Source organism: Marmota marmota, unplaced genomic scaffold, assembly GCF_001458135.2.
Source record: "Marmota marmota marmota unplaced genomic scaffold, marMar, whole genome shotgun sequence".
Lineage (NCBI taxonomy): Eukaryota > Metazoa > Chordata > Mammalia > Rodentia > Sciuridae > Marmota > Marmota marmota.
The window spans coordinates 5,392,627-5,412,155 of NW_026000211.1; positions in this window are offsets into that span (position 1 = coordinate 5,392,627).

The following is a 19,529-nucleotide window of genomic DNA, read 5'->3' on the forward strand; positions in this document are numbered from 1 at the left end:
AAAGCTCTGAACACAAAGATGTGTCTAAGTGCCTCTCCCCCAGTGGGGGAGGTAACTCGATCACATGTAAGGATGGCCTTCCACATGTGACTTTGTGAAAATTATTAAACCTCATGGTGCCTCATTTTCCTCATCTGTAATAAGGAAAAAGGAGTAATCTATCTTGTAAGTTTGTTGTGAAAAATAAATGAGTCTGTAGCTGTGCTTTCCTGTAGTAGGCAATCATGAGCTAATTATCACTATTGGCATTATTATAATAATTTTTATTGTGATTTCATTATATTTTAATTTTTGGCATTTGTTTCTGGGCCTTTGATACACACACACACACATTATATATATATATATATATATATATATATATATATGAAATGAGGATGAAATTAAGTATTGGCATGCTATGTTGTCCTGTGAAATCAACTGAGGAGAGTACTTTGATATAAACAAAAGAAAAGGATAGTTCTATCTTCTACTTTCTTATTTACTTATCTACCAATAGTTTTCTTTTTGTCCTTGACAATTCAGAAATTTAAATAGATAATATAAATATTATAATGGTTAGAAATATTTTTGTTGTATTTACTATCATCATTGACTTATTTGCTTATGGAGTCTAGTATTATAACATCATGGTAAAAATCTATATATATTATATTTATATATAATTTTGGGTAGATTTCAACATTTTTGATATTGCTTATATTTTTTAAAAAATATGTATTAGTTTCTGTTACTAGTTTGACTACCTTGTAGATAGGTTGATGAAATAAATAAAAGAAAACACACCTATGTTTAGATTTAAAATCTTGAAAGGATATATGTGGAGGACATTACTAGTACTTACTGGTAGTAGATTCTTCTTTCCTTCCTAGGCATTTGGAAAATCGTGATTTCTAGCCCACTTGTGGATCCATGTGGCTATTAGGATCAAAACATTATTAACAGAAGTAATGCAAGTCAGTTTGAGGTTAAGATAATGGCAAAAGTCAGTTCAGGTAAGAAGGCATACTACAATCTTGCAATGGCAAATATTTTTAAACATTAGATTATTTGTTGCAAAGAAAATGGCATGATACCAAAAATCACATTCGACAGTATGCCAAAAATATATTTCTAAGCCAGTACTAAAAAAAGTACTATTTCTTAGAATGGTAACTGTCTAATTTCAAATAAAGCAGAGCATCTTAAAATATTAGAGAATTTCACAAAATTTAATTAAGAATAGTTTATAAGATTTCAAATAAATTATATTCTACAGAACACTTTCCCTTCATTCCCCTTTGTCTAATTCACTGAGAATTACTTTTTTTTTATTAATCATATTTACTCAAGTGATGTTTCCTATTATTTAGCAAATCAAAATGAAAATTGTGGGAATGTTATATATGCATCTTCATTTTGATTAATCATATGTTCATCAAATTCTGGGTTATCTTTTCCTTACACTATAGGTCAGAAAACTATGCTCAATTGCCTATTTGCATAAATAAAATTTGATTGTAATATAGTTCTATGTCTCCTATTCCTTCCCCTTTTCCTTTTTCATTTACCATATGGCCTATGACTACTCTCACTACAACATCAGAGCTGGGTATTTGTGACAGTGTACTGTCTACAAGGCCTAAAATATTTTTATCTCACCTTTGCAGGAAAAGTTTTCTTATTCTACTTATTAGAGTAAGAAATTAAATTTAACTCAAAGTTTTCTTACTTAGAGTTAATTTTCTACCAGTTTATCAATTTGTAAAAATGTTGGATGTCACTAGAGTTCAATGACCTATAACAAAAACCTGCATACTTTAAAGTACTGAGGGATTTTGAGAAGAGAGATATGTACTTCAGGGAACCAAGTATTAAATTTTGGGAAAGGCTGAAGAGGCCAGAACTAGAGTTCTCAGAATGTGCTGCTGCCCAGACAATGATACCCCAAAGTACAGTGTTTTGATATTGAGCTGGATATGCTGAACTTTACTGACATGCTGGATTTAGTCTTACTGTGATCAAATAAGGATACAGAAAATAGATAAGATCAATATTACAGCTATAATTGTTAAAAAATGAAGCAGTAATTAAATAATGCCATTTGATTTTAATCATAAAGCATTCTAAAATGGGGAAAACAGAACTGTTGCATAAGGATACATACATGTGATAAAGACATGTAGACACTGAATTACACTCTTCTCACAAAAGTCATGCCAGTGGTTGCCTCTGGGGAAGGGAAGGGGTTCTTACAGGAAGCAGCAAGGGGTGGTTTCCAGAAGATAGGTAATGATATATTTCTGGATTTGAGGGAGTGGTTTCACAGGTATTCATTTTATAATAATCCATTAAAATGTGTATATCTTTTCCTTTGTGTGTATACATCATAAGCAATAAAATTGATGAACTAACATTTACTCTACTTATTTTATATTTCTTTTTAAATATGTATTGGTACATAGCAAGCAAATAGGTTCTCTCCTCCTCCACAAACAATAGTCAGACCGCCCCCACACACACACTACACCTTATTAAATGGTTTATTTTTTCCTTATTGAAAAGCCATGTAAGAAAGGAATATTTATGTTCTTTATAACTCTTCTTTTTGCTATGTCCATGTGTAACCCTGTGTCTTAGTCAGCTTTTTTGATGCTGTGACTAAAGGATCTGACCACCACAATTATAGAAGAGGAAGAATTTATTTGAGGGTTCATGGTTTCAGAGGTCTTAGTCCATAGAAGGCTGGCTCCATTCTTCAGGGCTTGAGGTGAGGCTGAACATCATGGCAGGAGAAGGTGGCAGCAGGAAACAGTCCACATTAAGGTGATCAGAAAGCAGAGAGAGAGAGAGAGACACTCCACTAGCCAGATACAAATATATACTCCAAAGCCACGCCCTAATTCCCACCTCCTCCAGCCACACCCTTTCGCTTCAGTTAGTCCCATCAGGGAATCATTTACTAATTAGGCTAAGGCTATAACCCAATCATTACTCTTGCAAACTTTCTTGCATTGTCTCACACCTGAGCTTTCAGGGGACACCTCTCATCCAAATAATAACATTCTGACTGTATATAGACAAAATTTCTTTCAGAATGATGCTTAATTTTATTCATTTTCGTTTTTTTTTTCTGAAGATTTATTTCTTAACTTGATTTGCCTATTGCTCATTCATGGGCCACTGCAGCCCTTGTATATTCTTCTGTCTTTTCTAAAGATAGTATACTGAGGTGCCCTTAGCCATCTGCCTTACATTTTTTATGTCTAAGAACAGCTCACTTCTAAACCTTTTCTCTAGTGATAGAATCCAATGATAAAGACATGGCTGGCCAGCTCAAAAAAGATACAGTAAGCTTTTTGTATTTGATATTTGACTATTTTAGAATGACTTTAAGATTCAAAGCATACCATGATTTGAAAATAAGATGAAACACAAATTTGGACAACATATATTATGAGTTGGGGTAAAAGAGCATCCATCACTTAGCTAATGAGGAAAAAAAACCCTGATGGATCAGACACCATCATTAATGCATCATCATCAGTATGAACTTATTATTCAGATATGTACACAGGAACTTCTAAATTTATTCTGCACTTTTTGAACATGGGCCCTAAAAGGAATATAATCAACTAGCACTTGTAAAGAAGAATAATAATAAGGAGACAGAGAGACAAGGTGCAGAGGCACCGAAAGTGGCAGAGTGGCTCTTTGTCCAATCAGCTACATTTATTTAAACCAATAGGTTACATTAGGTCATTAGTACCATAACAGCATTATTATTTAGAGTATCAGTAAGGTTGCTTATTCTGCAGTTACATTTCATAGTTACAATGTATAATGTTAGGAGTTTTGTGCAGTTGTAAAGAAGGTCCATTGTCTGAAGTTGCTCTTCTGGGGGCAGCTCCAGGAGTACTAGAGCTCAGTGAAACATTGTAGTTATCAAGCAAGCAAGTTCCTTTACTCCCAGGAGCTATGTGCCTAAGAATAAGGTTGAAGCTGATAAGACTCTAGCATGGAATTACCATAGCAACCGGGCACCCTATGCCTTTGCACAGAAACTTTCCCAGGCAAAGAGCATGCCACAGCCATGAAGTCATCAGGGACCTCAATCCCAAACACAGAACTCCTACAGCTCCCCTTTATTGTTTTGTTAAGGCCTTTCGGATGAATAATATTTGTTTTCTTCTTAATACTGGTGGAGGCAAAAAATAGGGTAGGCATTGACAATAGCAAGCACAACACAACAATCCTAGTATTAGTAAACATCCACCTATGAATAATTGTTTGACCCAAGTAAAGCTGGATAACCAGGAAGTTAGCCAATCCAATAAGTCTAAACCTCCATCATCTTGTCAGAACTTATCAATGATATCATTGAAGTAATCTAACTCCTTTGAAATATAATTACTCTTATCACTTAAGTTAAAGCAACACGTATTATTAAACTCCTGTCAGCTTTTATGATGTAATAACAAATAATCAGTTGCAGCCCAATTGTCAAGTATGGTTTGACAATGTTGTTTTTGTTTTTCATGAAGCATATTAATTGTCATAGAGGTATGATTAATATTATTTACCATAGTATAGTCCAGTTTTATAGTGGTTTTGTAAGCCCTGAGAGCTGTTCGAGGGAGCAAATTTTGCCTTAAGGAGAAGGCTCACTGAATCATCACAGTTTTTATCAAGGGGAATAGCCCTTTTATGAATGTATTAGGCAGGATTTTGGCCTATTAAATCCTATAGGGATGGTAAGAACACAGTTAGCCTTTAAGACAACAATAGGTACCAGAAGATATTTTTGTAGGTATATAACAATTTTAGCCAAGCAAACCCAGATATTATAATGGGTTTTAGAAGTTAAGGAGTCTGACTGTACTGAATTTCCCTAGCTGGGGTACAAAAATAGAATGACATTATTGTTAAGACCAAAGCATTTACAGAGTTTTGTGTGAGTTTAGCAATCAAAGCAGTAGCTAAATTTTCTGGAGTACATTTTAACCCCATTTGAGCCAACCCATGTTGAGCTGATGCTGTTAGTCATTTTGTATCTCCTCAAGTCACTGGAAGTCTAGTAGCTTGAGATCCTCTTTCAGTGTATTTTCTCTTTGAAGGAGAGTGATCATTGTCCTTTTGTTTGGTGGGATTCTCTTCATTCACAATCAAACAAAACGTGGGGATCAGGTTGTGAAGTCCCTGATGTCCATTCATAGTTGATAGATCTCATGCATGGAGATAGAATCCAAACTGAACCTGTTGGTGTAAGCATAGCAGTCTATCCTTTTCCCCGTGTGATCAGAAGCATAGGGTCTTATCATCCTGGGTTTGGGGGAACCCTATATTTTACATAAATTTTTTTGTAATGGCTATTTGGGAATAAAATGTCTATCCAAAGCAGATGAGTTGTGAATATTAACTTTATATTGCATGTTGAGTGCATTAACTATAAATAAAACAATATCTAAAGCATTATTAATATGAGAGAGGCTAGATTCCCCTCCCCCCTTTTTAAAGACAAGTTTTAAGAGTACAATGTGCTCATTCTACCAAAGTTTGTCCAGTAGAATTATGAGGAATTTTATGATTTTAAATTATATTTTATTGATTACAAAATTGTGTGAAAGCACGAGATGTATATGTAGGGGCCTTATCCATTTTTAAATGATAGGCTTGCCCATGGTGGCAAAACAAAGTAATAAATGAGAAATGTAAGTAGATACCTTATCAGACCTTTGGGCTCTAGCCCAAATGAACCCAGAATGAGTATCAATAAAAACATGAAGAAAGAAGTAAGGAGGGAAATGAATAACATCCATTTGCAAAAAAAAAAAAAAAAAAAACTTTTTTCAAAACTAAAAAAGCCTATTAGAACATAGGCTTCATGAATTTACAGATTTTTACATAGGGGCCCAAAAGGTGAGAAAAGTTGTTGACTACAGCATGAACCTGTTGAGAAGAGATGGAAAACATTTTCATTAGTGATCAAGCATTTTGATGAAATAATCCATGGGATTTCACAGCATCTGAAAATAAAGGACAAAGGGATTTTATAGCTTTATCTATGTAAGCGTTACCTTCCATCAAAGGTCCAGGAATTTTGTATATGAGAGAGAAAGATAGGAGACATGTGGCGCTATAAAAGAGTTAAAAGGGTTAACAAAAGAGATAGTAAATTGGAATCCAAAGGAGGGCATAATACAACTATAAAAATATGAGGAACAAGTTTAGTTATATATTGAGAATCTGTAACAATGTTTGAAGTAGTAGAAAATAGTTTTAGTGCCAGGACAATGGTAGTTAACTCAGCTTGCTGTGGAGAGATTTGAGGTAGGGTATAATAGTCAGTCCATTTATCATTAATAAGAACAGATATTACTCCTCTTTGTTTACCTCTATTTGTATACACCTTTAATTCATTTATAAGAGGAATGATTAAAAATTAAGGAAGTAGAGAAATGTATAACCTGATATAACAAATAGAATTTTCCATCATGAGGCATGTAAAGGTCAATTGGTTCTAAAAAAAATTGTTAATACAACTTGATAGTAAAAGAAGAACTGTAAATATTGGAGATACAAAGTTTTTCCATAAGTAAGGCATAAAACATGAATGTCCATGTCTGTTAAGGATAAAATTTTAGTATGACCATCAGTAATTAATTGAGCATACAAAGTAGTAAAAGGCAAAATATCATAGCCTGAAAAATGAAAAATATAGCATATATAATTTTTTATTATAATTAGTAACTACTGTTGTAGAAGCATAAGGTGTTTTAACAAAAACTATCAATGACAATGGCACATTATTAGATATTGAAAAGTGATTCACCATTACTGTTGATAATCCTTCCTAATTTTTTTATAAAGCCTGTTTTCAAGAAGGTGTTAAACCAAGAAAGGAGGCAGTGTCCTGTTTCTTTAACAACTGGAAAAAAATGAGAGATCAGTTTTGCATTAGCTGTAATTTTTGTTTTTAAGAAACTACATTATGAAAATTAATCCCATATTTGTTAAATCTAATTTACTTATTTTAATTGTAACATAAAAACATAAGAAAAACATGATTAATAGTATTAATCATCCCTGTTTTGTTGAAGAAAAAATTTAGTAATGGATATTATATTATATTTTAGATTTTTTTTAGAAATTAAAGTTTTATTGTTTGGTCACCTAGAAAAACCCATAAGTTAGAACCATAAAGACATTTAGATTTTTATTTGTTACTTGATTTGAATTTAGTAATTTGGATCCATTTTTATTTTAATTTTTATTAATTAGTGTTCATTTGTCTAAATGTCAATTTTGATATCAAGTACAAGATGATATACATATATGTGTGTGTGTGTGTGTGTATATATATATATATATATATATATATATATATATATATATACCCTGTATAATTAGAAATGTTAGGTATAGAAATCTTAACAGGTATCATGGACACTGAAGTCAAGTGTTTCAGGTTAGCAGCATTTTTGTTCTTGATACTTATCAGACTCACGGTTCCAACATAACCATATTTATATTCTCTTAAGGATTTATTAAAATAAATTTTTGAATGTATTTGAGAGTTAATTTTGGATAAATTGGTCTTGGATAAAGACAGAATGTAAAAACCTTTTTAGTTAGATAAAACAAGACTGATCAGAAAAATACATCAACTTATATAGACTATTTAAAACTTACATCACTGTAATACTAAATTTTATCAGGTCAGAGTGTAATTTTAGCTCAGATAAGAGCCAGTTGGAAGCCTGTGAAATTTTTAAGAAAAAACTTTTTTCAAAAATAAAGCTTGTACATTTAGAATGTTTGTCTTTCTGTGCTGTGACATTAGGGAGAAACTGGTCAAGAAAGCCAGCTGAACACAGAAGAGAGTCAACCAAGCAGTTTGGATTTATAAGATATACTTTTTTTCCTTCTATCTTAACTGTTTTCTTTAATAAGCCTAGTAAATCTTGTAGGTCCTTTAATTTACATTTTAAATATAAGGCTAGGAAAGTTAGAGATCCAGCAGAAGTTAAAAGGTAAGTAAAACTGTTGTAACCATTTTTCCCTTCCTATTATAAGATAATTCTCTTAAAGCATGGTGTTGTAGTTTACATATTTTGTGGAGAGTTATTTTTTCTTTTGTTTTGAATCTTGTAAATCTTGTAACAGTTTCCAGGTGTGGTTGAATATAAGTAAAGATTTGTTGTGAACTGGAAAGAATAGAGCATGGAGTTTTTGGACACTTGTTTATTTTTGTTTCCTTTATCCCAGACTGGGGTGGCCTCTTGAGGCCATGCATAAAGCCATACCATAAAAGTATATATCACCGTGACATTAGTATCGGTGTCCAATAACCTTGAAATTGACTGCTCATTTAAACAAAGAGTTAATTTAGGTCTACTTGCAGTAACTGTTACACATGTTTCAATGACAGTAGAGTTAAACCTTGTATTTTCCCTTTCATTTAAAAGTTGTAGCTCTTTAAATACGGCAAAAGTTAACTGTTCATATTTTGGTTGGTTAGCAGAATTTACCTTAATAGTACAGGCGAGTACTTTATGACACTCCCCATCATCCACAGCTTGTTCCAAACACTCAGTTAACTGGGATCTAGCTAGGGTTAGGGTAGTCACAAGTGACCATGAAGGCAATGGCAGTGAATTAGTTAGAGGAGTCACATGTGTGAGAGGCTCCAGGACAGCTCCTGGCAGAGTGTTGTTGCCAGGGCAGTGCCGCTGCTGGGGGGTGGGGGGCACAGATTTAAAGGGGCTGCATGTGCATAGCCAGGCACAGAAGGAGAAGAGAAGGCAGGTTGATAAATAGAGGTTATATCAATTGCATCTCTACAGAGAAACCAAGTTTGAAGCACAGGAATAGAAATTTGTGGCTTCTCATGTAGTGTTTCATCTATTTTCTCCCAGTCTTTTAAATTTAGTGTCCCACTTTCTGGATAAAAAGGACAACAAGAGCTTATCTCTGTCAGCAAGGCAGTAAGATCATTGTCACTTACAGTATGTCCAGCCTTGCTAAGTAGGAGAGAAAGCTCAGCCTGATGACATTGTTTCGCGTCAGATAGGGATAGACATTTACCCATAGCCTACTGATTAAGGATCAGTACCAGCCAATGAAAGAGACGCATGTCAAAAACCTGTTCCAGGCATAAGTAAGCTACTCTCTTCCCCTGTTACTTGTCAATGTCTGGAAGGGTCTCTATTAAGGCGAATTCTGTTGTCCCAAACTCTCTGTGGACTGGGAGGACTTTTGGGGAGAGAATTCTTCTCATGCCCAATGTTGGTCACCAGTTGTAAAGAATAATATTAAGGAGACAGAGAGACAAGGTGCAGAGGCAGGGAAAGTGGCAGAGTGGCCACGATTATTTAAACCAATAGGTTACATTAGGTCATTAGTACCATAACCACATTATTGTTTAGAGTATCAGTAAGGTTGCTTATTCTGCAGTTACATTTCATAGTTACAATATGCAATGTTAGGAGCTTTGTGTAGTTCTCAAGAAGGTCCATTGTCTGAAGTTACTGTTTGGCAGGCAGCTCCAGAAGCAGAGAGCTTGGTGAAACATTGTAGTTATCAAGCAAGCAAGTTCCTTTATTCCCAGGAGCTATGTGCCTAAGAATAAGGTCAAAGCTGATAAGACTCTAGCATGGAGGGAATTACCATAGCAACCGGGCATCCTATGCCTTGGCACAGAAACTTTCCAGGTACAGAGCATGCTATAGCCATGTAGTCATCAACCCCAATCCCAAACACAGCACCCCCACAAGCATGGATAAGAGATTCAGGCTTTATTAAATTAAAAACTTACATAACAGCAAATGAATATTGGAATGAATGCTACATTCTTACATAAGTAGTAGAATTTCAGAAGTTAAAGAGGATAGAATGAAAGTAGGAAAGTATAGATATAGAGAAGTGAGTTGGAGAAGTGATTTTGAAATAAGTTTGTGAGAAGACTGAAATAGTAAAATTTTTATTAATATTATTTTTATTGCTTTTTTTTAGTTATACATGACAGTAAGTCAATTTTGATATAATTATACAAGCATGGCATATATCTTATTCTAATTAGGACTCTTATCTTATGAATGCACAAAATGGTGAGATTCGCTGTGGTATTTATATGTGTGCATAGGAAAGTTATGTCAGATTCAGTTCACCGTCTTTCCTATTCCTATCCTTCCTCCCTTCTCTTCATTCCTCTTTGTCCAATCCAATGGACTTCTATCTCCTGTCTCCCTCACCTCCACTTATTGTGGGTTAGCTTCCACATATCAGAGAAAACATACGACCTTTGGTTTTTTTTGGAAATGCCTTATTTCAATTAGTATTACAATCTCCAGATCCATCCATTTACTGGAGAATATCATAAAGTCATTCTTCTTTATGTCTGAGTAATATTCCATTTTGTGTGTGTGTGTGTATAACAATTGCTTTATTTATTCATCTGTTGAAGGACACCTAGTTTGTCTCCATAGCTTAGCTATTGTGATTGTGCTGTGTAAACATTGATGTGGCTGTGTTACTGTAGTATGCTGATTTTAATTGCTTTGGATATATATTGAGTAATGGGGTAGCTGGACCGAAAGGTGGTTTCTTTCTTAATATTTTGAGTAATATCCATACTGCTTTCCAGAATGATTGCACCAATTTGCAGTCCCACCAGCAATGTATGAGTGTACGTTTTCCCACACACCCTTGCCAACATTTGTTACATATATTCTTGATAATTGCCATTCTGACTGGTGTGAGGTGAAATCACAGTGAAGTTTTAATTCACAATTCTCTAATTACTAGAGATATTGAACATATTTTTATATATGTGTTGACCATTCATATTTCTTCTTTTGAAATGTGTCTGTTTAGTTCCTTTGTCCACTTATTGACTACGTTATTTGTTATTTGGGTGTTAAGTTTTTTGAGTTCTTTGTATTTCCTGGAAATTACCACCCTATCTGAGGTGTAGGTGGCAAAGATTTTCTCCAATTCTCTGTTCACATTCTTGATTGTTTTCTTTCCTGTGAAAAAGCTTTTTAGTTTGATGCCATCCCATTTATTGATTTTTTATTTTACCTTTTGTACTTTAGGAGTCTGGTTAAGGAAGTTGATTCCTAAGCCAACGTGTTGGAGTGTTGGGCTTACAATTGCTTCTTGTAGGCACAAAATTTCTGGTCTAATTCCTAGGTCTTTGATCCACTTTGAGTTAAGTTTTGTGCAGGGTGAAAGATAGGGCTTAAATTTCATTCTACTACACATGCATTTCCAGAGGACCTCTACACTGAAAATTGCAGAACACTGAAGAAAAATACTGAAGCAAACTTTAGAAAATGGAAAAATCTCCCATGTTCTTGGATAGGCAGAATTAGTATTATAAAAAATGGCCATATTACCAAAAGTGCTATCCAGATTTAATGTAATTTCAATCAAAATTTTAATGATGTTCTCATAGAAATAGAAAAGGCAGTCATGAAATTCATTTGGAGAAATAAGAAGTCCAAAATAGCCAAAGCAATCCTTAGCAAGAAAAGAGAAGCAGGAGATATCACACTATTAAACCTTAAATTATACTACAGAGCTATAGTAACAAAAATAGAATGGGATTGGCACCAAAACAGGCAAGAAGACCAATGGAATAGAATAGAAGACACAGAAACAAACCCACATAAATACATTTATTGCATATTAGAAAAATGCACCCAAAACATAGACTGGTAGAAAAAAATAGCCTCTGCAATAGTTAAATTTGAAAGCACTGCTATGCTGATTCTGTAAAGGGATCATCAAAATATTTGGAGGGAAAGGCTTGGGATATGCAGTGAATAGGAGAAGTGCTGTGACTTTTGTGAGCCAGGTAATGATCATTCTCTGATACTCACTAGAAATATTTTCAGGACATCTAAAAAGCCATCCATCCACTATTTTTCTTATTATTTCACCACACATGCAATCTAAGTGAAGCAAAGACTGAATTAAGTGTTCTGTTTAAAATGAGACAATTTGAAAATAGATTCTGGTTAGTATTAGTATTTTGATGCTAAAATTTCAGCTTATACCTTCAAGTGAAGAGAAAATTTTGATGTTAATAAAACTGAAAATAAAGGGTTAACATTACTATGAGGTAACATTTGTATTAGGGTTGAAGTTAGTGAACCCTGAGTCTTTCTGAAAAAGAGTATTCCTACTGTTCGAGAAATTTTTGTTGAACACTAAGTAGCATATTTTAATATTCATAAAGCTACTATGTAAATATTTTTGAAAACTTGTCTCTGACTACAAAATGGAACTAGACCATATCAAATATTATGTCATGTCATAAATCATGAGTATAAATTAGAATTATGAGACAATATTTTTATCCTTGTTACATTTTAAAACATAGACATAAAATTTGTTGAGAAAGGTTTTATAATACCTAATCCAATTTTTAAATGTTCTTTCATTTTTTTTTCTTCAATCCGATTTTTAATAATACTGATTCCTCCTCTGTTTCCTGAAGAGCAAGCATTCCCTTAACTTCCTGGGATATATTATAAACAAACTAAAAAACTTCTGGCTTTGATCTTGGGAGTAATAAAGTTAATAACTATGTATTTACAGTTGAAATAATGATGTGCATTGCCATAGAAATAAATACAAATTTTCTTAAGTGACGCAAATTGTGCCTAGATTTGGTACACATACTGAATTAAGCATATGCATGGAGAGGTGAGGAACACATTTGATTCATTCATAAATCGAATATTCATGTAATACTAGCATTATAAAAAACAAATTTTCTTTTTTTTCCAGGTGTGATAAAAAACGTTTTTTAGTTATTCTGTTTTTAGTAGCATGGTTATCAGTGTAAATACAGAAACATGAAATTTAAAGAGGAAAGTGAAACATTATTTTCATAATTCAACATAAAATACATGACCTTCTCAAGATTAGCTAACTTTACCTTCAAGAGCTCTTCAAGAGAAAGAATCTAGTCTTTCCTGATATATCATGTTTCAAACTCTTATTTAAGTTTTAGAGGGTTAAAAACTTTAACTTGCTTTTTCATACTTTATTAATGCCTTTCAAAAACTTTAGAATTTTGTAAAACTGAACTATATTTGTATGTGAGTTATTCCAATTTGGAAATACTACTCACATATTATTTTGTGGTATAATTTTTAACATCTCACAATTCAAGTATAAATATTCTGGATATGAATGAATAAAATGATTAAATTATAATTCCACAATATTTCAGATGATGCTCTTCATTAGAAATGTTTGAGAGACAATTTGGGACATACCTTAGTCTTGGGTAGAAGAATTGGGAATAAAAATAATTTTTCAAAAGTTTACCCAACACCAATCACAAGGTTTTTTTGGTGTTGGGTAAACTTTTGAAAAATTAGTTTTTTTCTCTGCAGGCAATCCAGTTCTAGGTGTTTCTCCACTTTATTAGTCTCTTGCCATTCCTGATTCTCCAGGGGAAAAAAGTCTGATAGAATTACTTGATCACTAGCAGTCTCAGTAAACTTAATTTTTTGAAGTGGTTGGACTAACTCTGCACTTTATTCAAACCTCCTATAGCATAATTTCTTAACTGCTACACATGGGCTCCCAGAGTGGGTGAAGGATACATATTGAAGATGACACAGAAGACTGCATTAAAAATTCATCATTTCTTAATGATCCAGCCCTCCTAATTTATAAATATTTTTTGCTCCTCACTTTATCTTTTCAATATCTAACCTAAACTTTTGATTGACTTTTCAAGTTTCCATCAACCTCTTTTTCCCTTTACATACTAAAATTGTCTCCTGCTCCATGAAGATGGTACATTTCATGAATTATTTAGTTCTTTTGAAATTTCTCTATGCAATGTTGTAGTTTTAGCGCATAGATTTTACATAGCCTTTATTTCATTTGTCCTGCAATAGTTTAATTTTTGATGCTTGCATTGAAAATGCTATTTATATGTCAGTTTCAGATTATTGGCTGCTGGTATGTAGAAATACAATCAACATTTTTTTTGCATACTGGACTTATATCCTGTATCCTTGCTGATGTTAAATAATAGTTCTAGTGGTTTTTGAATAAATATCGTAAGTTTTTCTACAGGTTGTATGTATTGTATAAATAAAGGTGTTTTTTTTTTCTTTCTAATCACTTTATATTTCCTTCCTCCTCCCTCCTTTGTTTCCTCTCCTCTCCCTCCCTCACTCTCTCCCCCTCACTCCACCTCTCTTCCTTCTTCCTGTGGTGTGGAGATGGAACCCCACTGCCTAAGGTGAGGTCTGCCTGCTCTATCACTGAACTAGTCCCCCTACCTAAATTTTCTTTATTGCTGTATTTTGTTAGGCATGAGCCATGGTAGACTGATTAGATTAAGGAAGAGAATTGGTGAGAATGAACAACTTAGCCTTGCTTTCATATTTAGGGGTTAAGAATTTAGTCCTCCACTTTAAAGTATGCCCTCAATTAGATATTTTTTTCCTTTGTATTTTTCTTCTTCATTTTCAAAAATTACTCTTCATCATCTTAAGAAAATTGTTTCTTTCTATTTTCACTTTTGTGAAAATTTTTATTATGAATGCGTTGGTTTTTTTGCATTTATTGAAATGAACATGTTTTCATTTTTAATCTGTTAATCCTGTGAATTGCATTGTCTGGTTTTTGAAATTTAAACAAAGTTTGCATGTTTAGGATAAACTCCAAAGAGTCATGATTTTTTATCCTATTTATTTATGTTTGGATTAAACTTGCTAATTGTTGAGGATTTTTTATGACAAAATTTATGACTAAGATTTATTTGTGGATGATCTTTAAGTTACAGTGGAGTTACATCTTGATAAATCCATCCAAAGTTATACATGTTAAAAGTTAAAAAAAAATGCATTTAATACATCCAATTTAGCAAATTCTGATTATTTACACTTGTGAACCTGTGAGTCCATGGGGCCTGTGTCTTTCTGTTGCTGCCCAACACCATAGGAGAATACCATACTACATATCACTAGCTCTGGAATAAATTAAAATTCCAAATTCAAAGTATGGTTTTTACTGAATGCATATTGCTTTTGTACCATTAGTAGAGTTTAAAAATTATAAAGCAAACCCTTGTAAGTCAGAGAGTGTAATTATTCTTTCTTATGTTTTCCTATTTCAAGGCTCAGAGTACTGTAGACTTCATAATACAAGATGGTGTTTTTCTCTTTTTGTATTTTCCAGCGAAGTTTGAGAAGTATTGATATATTTCCAAAAATTTTGATATACTTCATTAGCATAGATGCTTATAAATGGTTTCCTTTGTGAGAAAGCTTTTAACAACAAATTAAATTTCTTTAAAACTTTGTAGGTTTTCAAGTTATATCTTTTTCTGGTGTGGGCTGCCTTAATTTGTGTCTTTTCTTTAAATTTATTTATTTATTCTAAATTTTTAAATATATTGTCACAATATCTTCCAATTATCTTTAAAAGTGAATTATATTTCTCTCATTGAGAAGTGATGTTTTCCCATTTTATGAAGATTAGTCTGGCTGGGGTATTATAGCAAAATTTAAATTATTTCCTCTATTTGTGTGTGTGTGTGTGTGTGTGTGTGTTTTCAGTCATTGACTCTAGGATTTGAATTTATCTCAGTGGTACAACACTTGCTTAACATGCATGAATCCCTATGCTCAACCTGCAGGTGAAAAAACACCACCACATTTCATTGGCTTATAGTTTTATTTTTGTATTTAATTTATTTAATATTTTAGGGGAATTAAATTGCTCTTTCCTAATATTTAATATTATAAATTTATTTCTGAAAAAAATTATGTACATTCTATAAATTCTTTATGGTTATATTTCCATTTTTATCTAAATCAATGTATTTTGTGATTTCCAATATGATAATATTGTTGATCCATGGGTTATACAAAATGGTTATGCCATTTAATTTAATTTCCAAATATTTGGGGAATTTAATTCTCCAATTAATTTGGGGAATTTAAATGATATCTTTTTATCTTGCTAAATTTACTGTGGTTAGTTTTATACAGTTCAACTGATGATAGCTCTCTAGTCCACAAATCATATTAAATAAGACATATAGATTTATTTGAAGGGTTTAACTCACTATAGCTCACTGCATATCTGTTATTAATCTCACACACAGACAGCAAAACATGTAGATGTGTCGTCTCCTTATTTCTCAATGCTAAACTTTCTTGACAGTTTACAAAAATGAATCAAAAGAGGAAACTCCAAGGATAAAGAAAGTGCAGTAAGGAAATGAAAAGTGATACAAGTCTAGAAGTAAAATTCAAATTGAATGCAAATATAGAAGTAACTGACTGGGCCCTATTGAAACCATTACCATTTAAGAGACTCTCGATTAGCAGCTGGATGAACAAAGTGAGCCATGTGGTTGTGACAAAATGAGTTAAGATGTTCTAGAGGAATCGATGCTAGAAAGGATTTCATGTTAAAGGAACTCTCAGGAATATTGCCTAACTTGAAAATGAAAGGATAAAATGTTTAAAGCAGACTTAGAAAAAAGTATTGCAGATTGTGAAGCCATATAAAATGAGAAGGCAAGAATTATTCAAACTACTCCTGGTATTTTTCTTTCAAAGAAGTAAAACATTTAAATCTTTGATGTTACTATTTTTTAAGTCACAGTATATTAAAGCACTGTTTTTCATTTTTCTGTGCATTTTAACAGTAAATTTTTTTTAGTATTTGAACAAAATATTTTAAATTTAATCATATATTTGTAATTTTTCCCATAGGCTAAGTTTGCATATCCTGGCTTTAAGTTGGGGTCATTTCATGGTCCCCTACTACTGCACCTATGTCTAACGTGGATATTTCTATAAAACAGTGAAATGCTTATTTTTTAAAAAAGTCCTTTTAATATCTTTATTGGCAGTCTGTAATTACTACAAAAACTTAACAGTAATTAAGATATAATAATGGCAATCTACATGAGTAAGAATTTTTGTTTATAATTTCCTTCTAAACATTACACAGAATGATAAAAAGAAAATTCAATTTAGACACATTGCTCTGTTTGAACTCTGTCAGTAAAATGGTATCATTTTACAAGTTGTGATCTGAGACAGCATGCACTAGAAACTTTTAAGAGTATACATCACTTTTGCACATCAAATTGTAATTAAATTAAAAAGACACAGATTTAATGATATGCTTAGTGAAAGGCATGTTGAATAGAGCCGTTCTTAACAATGGTTGTAATTGGCATTCTTGAAAATTGTTGAGTTGGTTTGTTTGGTCTGTTTTTACTGCGTATGTCCCCTTTATCTATAAGCAATATCAATATTGACAGTTTCCCATGGCACCACGATAGCATTTGCTCAACATTTTGTAAATGTGTGCACATAGATTAAAAGAGAAAAGCAGGGTTTTAATTCCCTAGTCTTTGAGGTTGCTTTGCCCCCCAGTCTACCTTGATGCCATAGAATTGTCAAGCTCTGATATTCGTGGAGATATGAAAGTTTTTCCAGGCTTCTCTTTCCTATGTGAACATTTCTTACACATGGTGCCTACTTCTTTATAAAAATGAATCACCTTGCTGCATGAAAATTCAAAGTGAATTCTGGCAGTTCATATATCAATTATTTAGAATTTATTTACTTCTTTGATTTTAAAGCTCAAACATAATGTGTAAATGCATTTAGAAGAATAGATTATGCTTCCCTTCCCATAGCAATTCATTTGGGTTGCTATAATAAAATATTTTAGATGGCATAAATTACAGACCACAGAAATTAATTGCTCACTTTTCTGAAGGTAAAGAAATCCATGATCAAAGTACCAGCAGATTCAACATCTGGTTCTCTCCATAGCAACTTCTGGCTGTGTCCTAACTTGGTGGAAGGGGCAAATGAGCTCCTTCATGCTTCTTTTATAAGGCACCTTCGTGACCTAACCTCTTTCCATATCTCTTACTATTACCACCTTGGAGATTAGGTTTCAACATACAAATTTTGAGGGGACAAAAACTTTTTTGCCATAATTCTTTCCCAACACCCCCATATATGGGAATCTTCAAGTTATAATAAATGGGGACAAAAGGGAAAAGGAAAGCTTGGTAATTTTTCTACAGTTGTTCCTTTTTCACCTATATTTTTCTACCTTTTTAAAGAGTACTGAAAATTATCTTATATATACCTTTTATGTATTTGTTTATTGTTATTATGTACTGTTGAGTTGGTTTGTTTTTAACAATACATAAAAGGTATATATATATAAGATAATTTTCACATTTTTTGATTATTTTTATGGGTTATTTTTTTCCCTTTATCTTTCTGAAGATTTTGACCATATTTGCTTTAAAATTATCTGGCATTATGTTTCTTAAAATATTCACTTTGAATCAATTTACTTCTTAGAGCTGATTTTGTGTCATCCTTGGGGTTAGTTTCTTCATGTGATTTGTCAACTTCAGCTTGAATGCTTATTTCAATCGGAGCATCATTCTTTATGTAAATTATCACTTTTGTCTAGAAATCTCATGGTTATATCTGAACCATCAATAGCAAAGTGTTCTGATGTATTTTGGATTATTTTTTTCAGATTATGGAGTATTTGCATGCATATAATGAAACATCTTGGAGATGGAAACCAGGTCCAAACAGAAAATTCATTTATGTTTATTATATTCATTTATCAATACTTTATACATATGGCCTGAAAGTAATCTGATACAATATTTTAATTAACTTTGTTTGTGAAACAAAGATTCACAATGTGGAATTTTTTATCTATGGTGCCATGACGATGCTTAAAAGCTTTGGATGCCAAGTCTTCCCCCACCCAGGATTATGGATGCTTAACCTGTACTGAAACAAGAGATACTATTAGTGTGGTTTAAAATGGATAACTTACTCTTTCTTGAGGTAATGGAATTATTAAGAAGAATAAGAGGGTGTTAATTAGTTACTCTCCTTAAACTGAGAATGCCAATAATTGGCTTGTTATTTGAGTTTTGGTTTGTTGTCTGTGTCATCTACTCTATCAGGGACATTTGGGAGTGTAGGTGATTAAGAGGTTGCTCAGAAGCCTTTAAGTAACAGCTTATAGAAATGCAATCTCTTAGCTCTTCTGGTGATGAGAAACTTGGTTCTGGAGCTCCTTCAAATGAAGGTGTCTGGGCAATGAGTTTCCCCTGGTGTTGGGTCACTATGACTGTTCATTGTCTTGTATCTTTCAACTTTTTTATTTTTTATTTTTTTGGCTTATGGTATATTTATTTATTTTTTTAATTTTTTATTGAATTTTTAAAAATAAATGACAGCAGAATGCATTACAATTCTTATTACACATATACATCACAATTTTTCATATCTCTGTATATAAAGTATGTTGACACCAATTTGTGTCTTCGTACATGTACTTTGGATAATGATGTCCATCACATTCCACCATCCTTGCTAACCCCCTGCCCCCTCCCCTTCCCTCCCACCCCTCTGCCCTATCTAGACTTTGTCTATTCCTCCCATGCTCCCTCTCCTTCCCCTACTATGCAGTCAGCCTCCTTATCATCAGAGAAACAT